This window comes from Candoia aspera, chromosome 1, assembly GCF_035149785.1.
Source record: "Candoia aspera isolate rCanAsp1 chromosome 1, rCanAsp1.hap2, whole genome shotgun sequence".
In the NCBI taxonomy this organism is placed as follows: Eukaryota; Metazoa; Chordata; class Lepidosauria; order Squamata; family Boidae; genus Candoia; species Candoia aspera.
The window spans coordinates 317,097,382-317,108,891 of NC_086153.1; positions in this window are offsets into that span (position 1 = coordinate 317,097,382).

Here is an 11,510-nt window from a genome sequence, read left to right on the forward strand (position 1 = left end):
AGAAGTTTTCAGCCTGTCCAGAGTGGCTGAGTTCACTAAGACATGCTTTGTTTTAACCATGGTTTGCTGATTAAGTAAAAAGGAAAAGGCAAAAGATGTATATGATCTGAAGAGAAACCAGAGTGTGAACAAGACAGAGTAGTTGGGTTTATAGCAGTAAACAATGGTTTAGAAATCACAATGGCTGCATTCATATTTTGCACATACTGTAGCTTGTAAATGAAACCAATGATTTAGTTTCTATAACATGGTAAGCTGTATTGTGATCAGTGTTACCACATTATCTGATTAATTGGGAGGCAGTCATATTTTGAAATGATGGTGTGTTTTTATTAAGTGTCTTTGCTGGTTAATTAATATGCCATCTGAACTACTTCTGGACAGAAGAGCTTTTTTAAAAGGCTATTTTATCCCTTCATTCACTGCAACTACCAGGCAGCCAGGAGTTCATGCCTATCAAACACTGTCTAGCTACAACACTTACTTGACATCTTCTCCCATCTCCAGTCTTACCATTCAGCCCTCCCAAACAGCAAAAAATGTTGCAGAAATTCCTGAAGAGGCATATCATTTGTTCCTCCAAATATGACCTCTATCAGCTACATAATTGAATGGTTAGATTCTTACTCCCTCTAATAAAATCTTAGCTAAGGAGTGCAATACTTGTCTGTTATTTATTTATTTATTTATTTATTTATTAAATTTATGTCACCAATGGGGGACTCTGGGCAGTTTACAATAAAATAACACTAAAAACATAGCCATCTAAATTACCATTAAGATATAATAAAATGAATGAAAAATCCAAGTGGAGATGGAACACAATCACTAAGAGGTGCTATGGCGCCAGCCATCCCCAGGTGGAGCTATTGCTCTCCCCCTCCCAAGCAAGGCGGCAGAACCAGGTCTTCAATTTCTTCTGGAAGTCCAAGAGCGAGGAGACTCATCTCAATTCCGGGGGCAAGATATTCCAAAGGGCGGGCACCACTGCAGAGAAGGCTTGCCTCCTGGACCCCGCTAGATGAAATTCCTTTACTGATGGGGTCCATAGCATGCCCTCCCCACCTGACCTGGTGGGGCGGGTCGATGTTATGGTGATGAGACTGTCCCTCAGATACCCTGGTCCCATGCCATGTAAGGCTTTAAAGGTGATAACCAACACCTTGAATTGGACCCGGAAGCAAACTGGTACCCAATGCAGCTCGCGTAACAGTGGTGTCACATGGGCTGATTTTACAGCACTGGTAACTGTCCGCGCAGCCTCATTCTGGACCAGCTGAAGCTTCCAAATACTCTTCAAGGGTAGCCCCATGTAGAGCGCATTGCAATAGTCTATATGGGAGATGACAAGGGCATGAGTGACTGTTCAGAGGGCATCTCGGTCCAGGAAGGGGTGTAGTTGGCACACCACCTGAAGATGTGCAAAGGCCCTCCTGGCCATGACTGCCGCCTGCTCTTCGAGCAGGAGTCGCGAGTTCAGGAGGATCCCCAGGTTCCACACGGTTCCGTATGGGGCAGTGCCACCCCGTCCAGAACCAAAGAAGACAAACCCGAGGGGCCATCAATCCACAGCCACTCTGTCTTACCAGGGTTCAGTTGAAGCCTGTTGTTCCCCATCCAGACCCTCACAGCCCCCAGGCACTTGGAAAGGGTGGAGACCGCATCACTTACTTCACCTGGGATGGAGATATATAACTGAGTGTCATCAGCATATTGATGATACCTCATCCCATGGTGATGGATGATCTTACCCAGCGGTTTCATGTAGATGTTAAATAGGAGAGGAGAGAATACCGAACCCTGTGGCACCCCACAATGGAGGGGTCGAGGGTCGGATCTCTCCTCTCCTATCACCACCGATTGGGAAAGGCCCTGGAGGAAGGAGGTGAACCAGCACAAAATTACACCGCCCACCCCCAACCCCCTGAGCTGCCCCAAAATGATACCATGGTTGATGGTATCGAAAGCCGCTGAGAGGTCTAGGAGAGCCAGGATGGGTGCACTTCCTCCATTCCGCTCTCGCCAGAGATCATCCATAAGTGTGACCAATGCAGTCTCCATCCCATATCCTGGCCTGAAACCTGACTGAAAGGGGTCCAGATAATCCGTTTCCTCCAGAATTCTCTGGAGCTACAACGCAACCACTTTCTGTTATGCTATTGCATTGCCTCCTCTTGTGCCAGGATGGAATGGATTCCCTAGCATCTATGCCATTTCATGGCTGGTAGAAAAAAAAAAAGATTTGGAGGAGTTATCATTCAATGTTATCCCTCTTCTCTTAGGACCTGTCATTTAATCTGTAGATGCCATCAGGCCAAACACCATACATAGAGGAGCATAGAAATAGCATGACAAGGATGAATGCCTTTGGATACTTAATAAACCTCTGGGTCAGTTCAGAAGCCTATTAGAGCTCAAAACCTTTATTCAGAACTGAGGCCATCATGTATAGAATCCCAGAACAGTTTATCAAATTGGGTTTCTTGTGCGCTACCAGCCGGTGAGAAGTTGAACAGGCTGTAAAAGTTCAATAAATGTAGCATGCATAATAAATGTCCTGGAGTTGGTCTGCATGCCTGCTGGGCTGCATGCTACTAGAGTGGAGATAGACATCATCCTAGATACATGAGTGGTTTCTCCCAAAACAAAAGAAGTAACAGCATCACAAATAGCACCATGGGTCTATAGGCCCTTTATGCCTCCTAGCCAGGCAGTCTCCACAAACCGCCCACTAGGGAAGTCCCTGGAAAGTTCAAGGTTCAGACACTATCGCTAGTGTCTGCTCTGTCCTACCAACCCACAGCTGTACCACAGTGTGTACCACTGTACCACAACGTTCCCTCCAATTGTCTAAAGAAAGCAATGTGTGTCAGTGAAATTGTGAGTGTACTGCTCTTCTCCAGTGAAGCATATATGGATCCTACACAAGGATGCTCATTCAGTTGTGCTATTACCAGCTATGCTGTGAAAACAAGTCAGTTCTTTTGGCCTTACATGCTTAGAGTAACCTGTGGTAGCATCCTTTGTCTTCCCTGATATCTTCCCATTTTGTTCTTCTGTCTCACAAGTAATCCTTTCAGCCTCCTAGACAGGAATAGCAAAAGGCAATGGATTAATGGTATTGCTAAATTTCTTCAGAATGATAGAATGAGGAGCTATTGGAAAACCACTTTTACTTTTCAGCTGTGTGGTGAAATTCCATACTGGTCTTCAGCCTAATGCAAAGCTAATCTTCATGGTGGGGGATCATGGTCTTCTTACTACTGACCCTGGTAGGTTCTGATCTATAAGGATATTCATCACTGCCACCCTGGCAAGGTAGGAGGCTCTGATTGCCTCTATGGACTTGGGAACCATCTGAATCTTGATTTCTCTGATTCTGCATACCGGTGAGATTTTCTGTGACCAGAAGTGCTATGGACATTGATGCAAGACTTTGAAAAATGGAATGGCCCTTGCTTCACTACCACTTGCTGCATTGCACCTGTGGTCCAGAAGTGGGATACCATTAAATGCTGTGTTGTGGCCACTGGGAAGTATTTAAGTGAGTAGAAAGAAAAGAAAGCTGACCAGCCTGCTGCTGGCATGTAATGTTGTCTGTTTTCCCTTTGCAGTGTACTTAACATGGAGAAATAATAAGGTATCAGTGAACAGGCCCACCTGCCATGTCCTGTAAACCTCATGTCAAAAGATTTACACATAGGTAAATCAACCCATAGTCCTCTGCCTGATTAGCCAATGGATGGTTGCCCTTAATTCTACAGATTCAGGACATATAGCATTTAGAGCCAAGTATTCTGACGCTTTTGACCTTTGGTGTTGGAGAAGACTTTTGAGAATATTGTGGACAAGCAAGAAAACAAACAAATGGATCATCAAACAAACCAACCCAGAGTTCTCAATTGAGGCACAAATGACCAGGTTCAAATTATCCTACTTTATACACATTATGCAAAGACTAAGCTCTTTAGAGAAGGCTGTAATGCTGGGAAAGGTGGAAGGAAAGAAAAGAAGAGGATGACCAGATGCAAGGTGGATGGACTCATTTACAGAGGTCAGTGGTGATGGGTGCACTGTTGGAAGACTGAAAGACCAGGATAGGGATAGATTGTCATGGAGAAAATCTGTATGGTCACTAAGAGTTAAAAATGGCTTGATGGCACATAATTAATCAATTTCTGGCAGGCAACTGCTGCTGCTTTGGCCATTGTATAAAGTCAGGCTGGTCACCCCCTTATTTATTTATTTCAACATATTTGTATGCTGCTGCAATCAAACACAACTCTTGGCAGCTCACTCTTTCTAAGAGGAAAGAGGGGCAGACTAAGTGGTCTTCAGTCCCCTGGTTAATGGCAGAGATAAGAGTATGCATTGTCTGTAAAAGAGTGGTAGTAGCCAATCAAGGTTGTAGTGCTCTTGGCCAAAACTCAGGTCCACAGCCTGGAGGACTGACCTAATTTGCCACTGAAGGGCCCACTTGTCTGCAGAGAGGTACCAAGTGACTTTCAATAGCTAAAACTTTTTAGGAGTCAGTTATACATTCTCCTCAATTTTCTGATTAAATTATTGCAACATATTCTATGTAGGGCCACCATTGAAGATTACTTGGAAAAACTGGAAATAATTCAAAATGTGATCAGTATGTTGCTAATGCGCTCTTGGTTATTGGTAGCGCATTTGGTCTGTGCTTAAGGAGTTGCATTGTGTCCAGAGGTGTCCCCGCAGGGGAGTTTAAGTGAGGCAAATGGCAATGTGTATAGTGAAGTCATCACAGAAATGATGAGATTTATGTGCTTATCAGATGTCAGAGCAACATTATATAATTGTGCATTTTTGTGCTATGATGTAATCACGTGTATCCATTTTGGCATCATCCTTGCTTGTTCTAAACCAATGTTTCTCAACCTTGGCAACTTTAAGATGTGTGGACTTCAGGAAATCTGGGAGTTGAAGTTCACACATCTTAAAATTGCCAAGGTTGAGAAACACTGTTCTAGACACTGCTGATTGCCTTCTGATCTGTTTCTGAGCATAATTGCATTACTTAGCTACAGAAGATTACATGACTTCAGACCTAGATATCTGTCCAAAGGATACATCTTTTCCCTCATCAGCTTGCCTTGTTTTTTAAGATTATCTTTGCACTGGCTAGTTTTTTGCTATTGCTGCTGCAGCTAGTAGCCCCCAAACTACTGTTAGCTTTTATATTTTTCTTATATTTTCCAGTTTATCTGAGAAGGAGGTTGACAACTCTAGCCCCTTCTGCCTTAATTTTGCAAGGTGCTTAATTTACCTGTTTGCGTAAGTTCCTACTGGCTGGGTTCACATATATTATGCTAATACAGTTTGTTAAACTATGATTAATTGACTAAATCACAGTTGCTGGCTTAGTGTAATATTTGATCCCAGCCTCTATCTGAGAACTATAGAGTGGCCTGATTCCGACATATTGCTAAGCTGTAATATTTGTTTTTCGATTTCATGTTGAAATAATCCACTGATTATTGTTCAGTAGTGCATGTAAACCAGACCATTATGTCTTTTTCAAAAACATGGTTTAACAAACCATTTTAACTAAATTGTTGGCTTAATATAGCACAGTGGGTAAACCCAGCCATTATCTGGGGAAGCCATAACTGAAGAGGAATGAAGTGGGTAAGGACCAAGGCATAGGTAGAAAATATCTTACTTAAATCTTTTCAAACTTCCCACATGAATTTCTATTAACCATGAAAATGCAGGCATATGGTTATGTACAAGGATGATGCATATTCTGCAAACCAACAGAATATGAAGCTGAGATGATGAAGATGGTTGCAACCCTTTACCTGTGAGCAAACCCTTTTGATCTAAGTGAACTTGCATTTCAAGAAATATGTCTAGAATTGTGGAGTTCTGTGCCTGACCTATTGCAATAACTATCCCACAAGATTGATAACAATGCAGTAAAAGTGTTTATATGAGGCCAGATTGCTGGGGAAATGTCAGTACTGTGTGTAGTAAGAGAAAACATTAATAATGTGCAGCACCATGGAAGAAACAGCCAGCTGATAGCAAGAAACAGGTCACTTCACCTGCCAAGAACTAAATACACCAAAAAAGCATCGTAAATCTCTGGCTGAGACCCAAGATGAAAACATAATAACTTGCAGTAGAGGGAACCATTCAGTGATTCATATTAGGTTCATTTCCAGAATGCGTAAGGACTTTTGCCAGAGGCAAGCTGTGCTTGGATATTGAGCTTCCATCCATATGCAGAAGTACTTTGCTCTCAGTGGCAAGCATCTGTCAGTCTCCGTGTGTGTGTGCACATGCAATTTAACGCATTGCTTGGTTCTCCAATAAACTTTCATAGATGCTTAGAGAGACTCACAACAGTTGTTATATCACTGAGATAAAGTGTTACCTTGGAACTCTTAAGGCAAGAGTCCCATGAAAGCAAATTTTTGTTGTAAAAGTAAAAGTAAAGGCCCCTTCAAACTGATCTCCCCTCCAAGTGACTATGTTGTTGTTTTCTTAGCAATACTATGAATGTAATTTGCTGTTGCTTTCTCTGTTTACTTCCCAGTTTAGCCTACAGTCCTGACTTTCTTAGTGCTTTCCCTACTAGGACTCCATCAATTAACCTAGAGGGAGAATCAAGATACAGGAAAAATTTCTGCTCGCTGAAAGATCATCTTATGGAATTTATAGCCACAAGGTACAGTGACGGCTACTTACTTAGATGGCTCTGAAAGAATTGGACAAACTAATAGAGGAGAGGTTTATTCATATCTATTCAGTGGTAGTGGTGGTTACATTTTTAGCTGAAATTTCCTCCAGTGATATGGTTAGGTCCTCTGTTACAAAAATGCCATATGTGTGCCTGTATGTATACACACAAACACACATACTGAGAGATGACACATAGGGACCTTCATGGCTGAGTAGGGTTTGGATCTGGGTCATGCTCCTTCCTACCTAATTCTCTAACATTCACGTCACTAAACTGTTTTGGGTCACCAGTGTTCAGAGGCAACACACTGCCAGGTTTTAAGGATAGCTAATAGAGAAAGATTCTTGCTTTCATGTCATGCTCCTTTGTGTCCCAGGAGCCCTAGGTGAATTGTTATCTAGATGATTAGAGGATCTAGAAGATTAGATTCACTTCACACATTGCCCTGGAAGGGGGATGAAGAGTTTGCAGGGAAGAATAATTGCTTAGAAGGGTTAAACAGCCTCCTTGTACCTACAGATGCTTTGCAACAAGTGCCCCACGCCTTTGAGTTCCTTTGGCAAATGTAAGCATGGTAACACATAATGTAAAATGTTGTTCCGGTCCTGGTAAGGTAATATCTAGGGATCACTACTAGGTTTTTTTTTGTCCTGTCGTTATGCTGAGAAGAAGAAAACATTTGAGATTGCTGTAGGAAGTAACTAAAAGTGGGTGAAATGGGCTACCTGTCCATTTTTTGGGCGATGCGGCTGAAATTGGTTATTAATTTCATATTTTCTTTTGTTAAAGTAATACTGTATAGCTCAATAGTACTAGGGAATATTAATAAGTTAATATAGTTGTACACTCCTGGAGAACTCTTTTTTTTTAATTCCTCCATTTTATTTTATTTTATAAAAATATTAGAAACACACACACATCTGAATACAAAAATACAGAAGGTAAACAGTGAAATACACAATGGCATAACAGAAACAGTTAATGAACTACAAAAGGCCTGAACAGAACAAAGAATAGGGGTGGAAAAACCAAAATAAAAGAAAGCAGAGAAAAACTTCAAAAAACCAATACTAAACATCTCAAAATATATATTAAACATGTAGAAATCAATGGTTTACAAAAAAGACCTTATATTATTATCAAATAAAACAGTACCTAACAATGCTACTCTGTTATTGTAAAATATCATGACATCTGCATCAAAGATAAACATATTGCTTGATTTTCTGATTAGTAGAAAATACTGCCTTTTTCGAAACAGTTAAATTATACATTTTGAAACAACCCTTAAAGAACTCTAGTCGCCATTACTAGAAGTCTGTCACTGTCATTATTCACAATAGTTCTCACTGAACAGAACTGATGCACTTTATTTTGAGGTATAAACACATATAAACTGTTGTTCCTAAGTTTTCTCACTAGTCTTTTGCAGCAGAAACAATACTATCACTGTAATACTATTACAATAATAAATGTGCTAGTCTTTTAAGATGCCACAGACTCTTTGTTACAGTTGTCTAAGAGAGCCACATTAGATCCATGAAACTTACTCCCAGCTGGTGGTTGCAGAACTACAGCTTTTATCAATCTAAAAAAATGGATATAATGCAAGCTAGGTATAGATGTATCATATAACTAAAATCATTTGTAATTTAAATATAAATAAATGTGCAAATTATCAGTACAGACTTTTTTTAGTAGGTGGGACAGAAGAGCTATTGAAGGAAAATTAAGGCAATAAAGCTACAATTTATTGTTGGAAGAAAAGAATATTTTTGTTAATTTTTTTTATTCATCCCCTGGTTTCAAAAGATAAGGGCTCATACTCTTCAGTCTCGATTTCACTGATTTGTCTTACTAATTAAAACAGAAGAGAATATATGTAGCTCAGGTTGATCTGTAGAGTCTTTGGTGCTCTCTGAGCTTGGTTGTTTGCTTGCAGACATTTCATTACCCAACTAGGTAACATCATCAGTGCTAGTGAGTGTGATGTTTGTTCCCTGTTTATATACAGTAGCTTGCCCTGCCAGTGTTGGTGGGGGTGTGTCCTGTTTAACTGACTGACACAGAATATGTATAGTTAAATCTTTATTTAAGTAACAGTAAACAAAACTTGAGTGACCAATAAGAAAGCCACCTGAGTTGTTGAAACGTTTAATGCTAGTGTGGAGAAATACTGACAACTACTGTAATCACTATATAAGGTAAAAGATTCCCGGTTTTGAGAACAAGACAAGAAGGCAAGAAATCCAAAGGCTGGAGTCAATTACAGGCTAGAGACTTCTGAGTGAAGGTGCAGTAGTGATGCAGGAGGTTTGTTTACCTGAGACATGGCAATGAGAAAACAACACCGAAGATCAGTGGTGGTGAAAAAGGGCAGTTCAGAAGACTGAAGGCAGAGGGTGGATCTAAGATGAAATGGACATCGGTGGTATAGTAGTGAGACAGAGAGTTGGGGAAAGTTGGAAGTGAGGTGGTGAGGTTGGAGGCTATGGAGTCAGGGGCGGTTCAGAGGTTAAAGGTAAGATGGTGAGGTCTGAGGTGGTAAAATTGGGAATGGTTTCGAAGGGCGGAGGTGCAGCAGTGATGTAGGAGGCTGTGGTGTCGGATGCGGTTTCAGAAGTCGGAAGAGCGGCGGTGAGGCATTTATTTATTTATCATATTTTTATCATCGCCCATCTCCCCCATATGGGGGACTCTGGGCGGTTCACAATAAAACAGTTTAAAATTCAATAAAATTGTAAATAATTTCATTCATCAATGAATATCAATATCAATAAATATCAATATAAAATGTAATGAGATCCAAATAATGGCAGATCTAATTCAACCCAAAGTGGGACAAGACCAGCCCTGGCAGGATTAGGGAACCAACTAGCCCCAAGAATGGCTCTTCCTCTCCCCACTCCAGGTGTCATGTTCATCGTTCCAATGGTTTGCATACATCGTAACGTTTCGCATGTCATGTTTCTGATCCATGTCTATCATCTGCGGGGTGGGGAATTTCAGCCCTGCCGGGGTGTTATCTCTGTCCTGCCCTGAAGGAATGTGTGTTTGGGTTATGAAATGTACTCAAGGTTGCTTTCCCAGGCAGATGTGTGACGCTTGCCAGTGCTGGGAGGGGGTGGTTGCGATGCTGGGGTGAGGGGCGGAATCAGGGTAGAGCCGAAGGTTTTTAGTTTGTATTTGGCGCGCTTTTGCTTATTCTCAGCTTTCTTCGTATATGCATACTATCCTTTCAATAAATCAGTTTTATTCACTAACCCCTGGTGAGACTGAGTTCGTTGGGATAAGGCAATCATTACATAAAGCTGAGAATTCATCAAAAAAACCTTTATCCCGCTAGCCCCTAGCCAGGTTACCTGTGATGGGGAGCGCTAGCGATGTCTGTACTACGAGAAGCCGAGTGGATTGAAGAGGAGCCGGACACCACGGCAGCGAGGGTGGCCCGGAGCGCCCGCGCGGAGAGGGCGGCGCGCCGAGAACAGCTGGGTCTACAAACTGGCGAGCAGTTGGTAACGTCGGAAACGACGGGCACGTCAGGGGCCGACTATAGAACTGGGGACGAGGACGAGGACTCCGCTGTAGGGGACGCCCAAGAGGTCCGGAAACCAGGACCTCCGTTGTCACCTACAGTGGTAGTGGTAACTGGTGCGGCCAAAGAATCGGTCACCCCCGCGCGCATGAAGGCTTTAGAGGAGAAGTTGGAGTCCTTGGCTGTGATGCTAAAGGAAAGCCATAGAAAGTCGGGGTCAGCTGAGGGAAGACGAAAGGGCGCTAGGGATCAGAGCGGCAACCCTGAGTCACCACCCCCATCTCCGCGGGGAAGAGGTCGGGCTCGGTTCCGACAGTCAGCGAAAGGGAGGAGGACCCTAGACTTTACTGGAAAAGCCGAACCTCTGGAGGCAGTGAGACCCCCCCCCCCTTTCCGGTGAAGTTTGATGGTGACCCTACGAAGCTGTCTTTCTTCATTACCAATGCTAATAGCTACATGGAGGACTGGGAGCAGAGCTTCCGCTCCGAGAGGGGGAAAATCAATGCCATCGCAAATAGGCTAAAGGGGATGGCGGCGGATTGGTACGTCCAGCTGTGCCAAGCAGAGGCCCCAGAGATAGAAGACTTCGAGGAGTTCCTGTGGGCGCTAAAACAACACTTTGAAGACCCTCTGGCACAAGAAAGGGCGAAACGGGCTCTGAAGAATCTTGCCCAAGGGTCACTTTCAGTGGCAGATTACACGTTAGAATTCAAAGCACTGGCCGGAAAAGTTGAGGATTGGTCCCAGTCTACCCTAGTAGAGCTGTTTAAAGATGGGCTGGAAACTGAGGTCCTTCGGTGGGCTCTGGGGCGTGATGACCCAAAGACTTTGTATGGGTGGATTCAACTAGCGGGCAGTGCTGAAAACGCTCTGGAAACCTTCGCGCATCGCAAGGTGGTAAAGCAAGGCAAAACAATCAAAGGCGCCCGCGCTCCGATCTCTTCAGGACGACCCAGCCAGCGTTCGTGGGAGGAGGAGAGGGAATGTCGCTTTGCCAAGGGGCAATGTCTGTGCTGCGGGAAGGAAGGACACCGAGCGGCGGCATGCCCAAAAAGAAGAGCCGAGGATCGCCCAGCTAAACCGGCTGGGAAGTCGCCATCCCTACCCAGGAAGATGAAAGCCGCCCTGGCCGAGGCGGAACCTGAAGGCATCCCCTTCTTTGGAGAAGAGGGGGGACAGGAGATCGAGGAGCCGGCAGGAAACGCCAGCCACCTGCTTTGAAGGGCGCCGTGGGGCAGGTGGCTGGTGTACAAACCATTT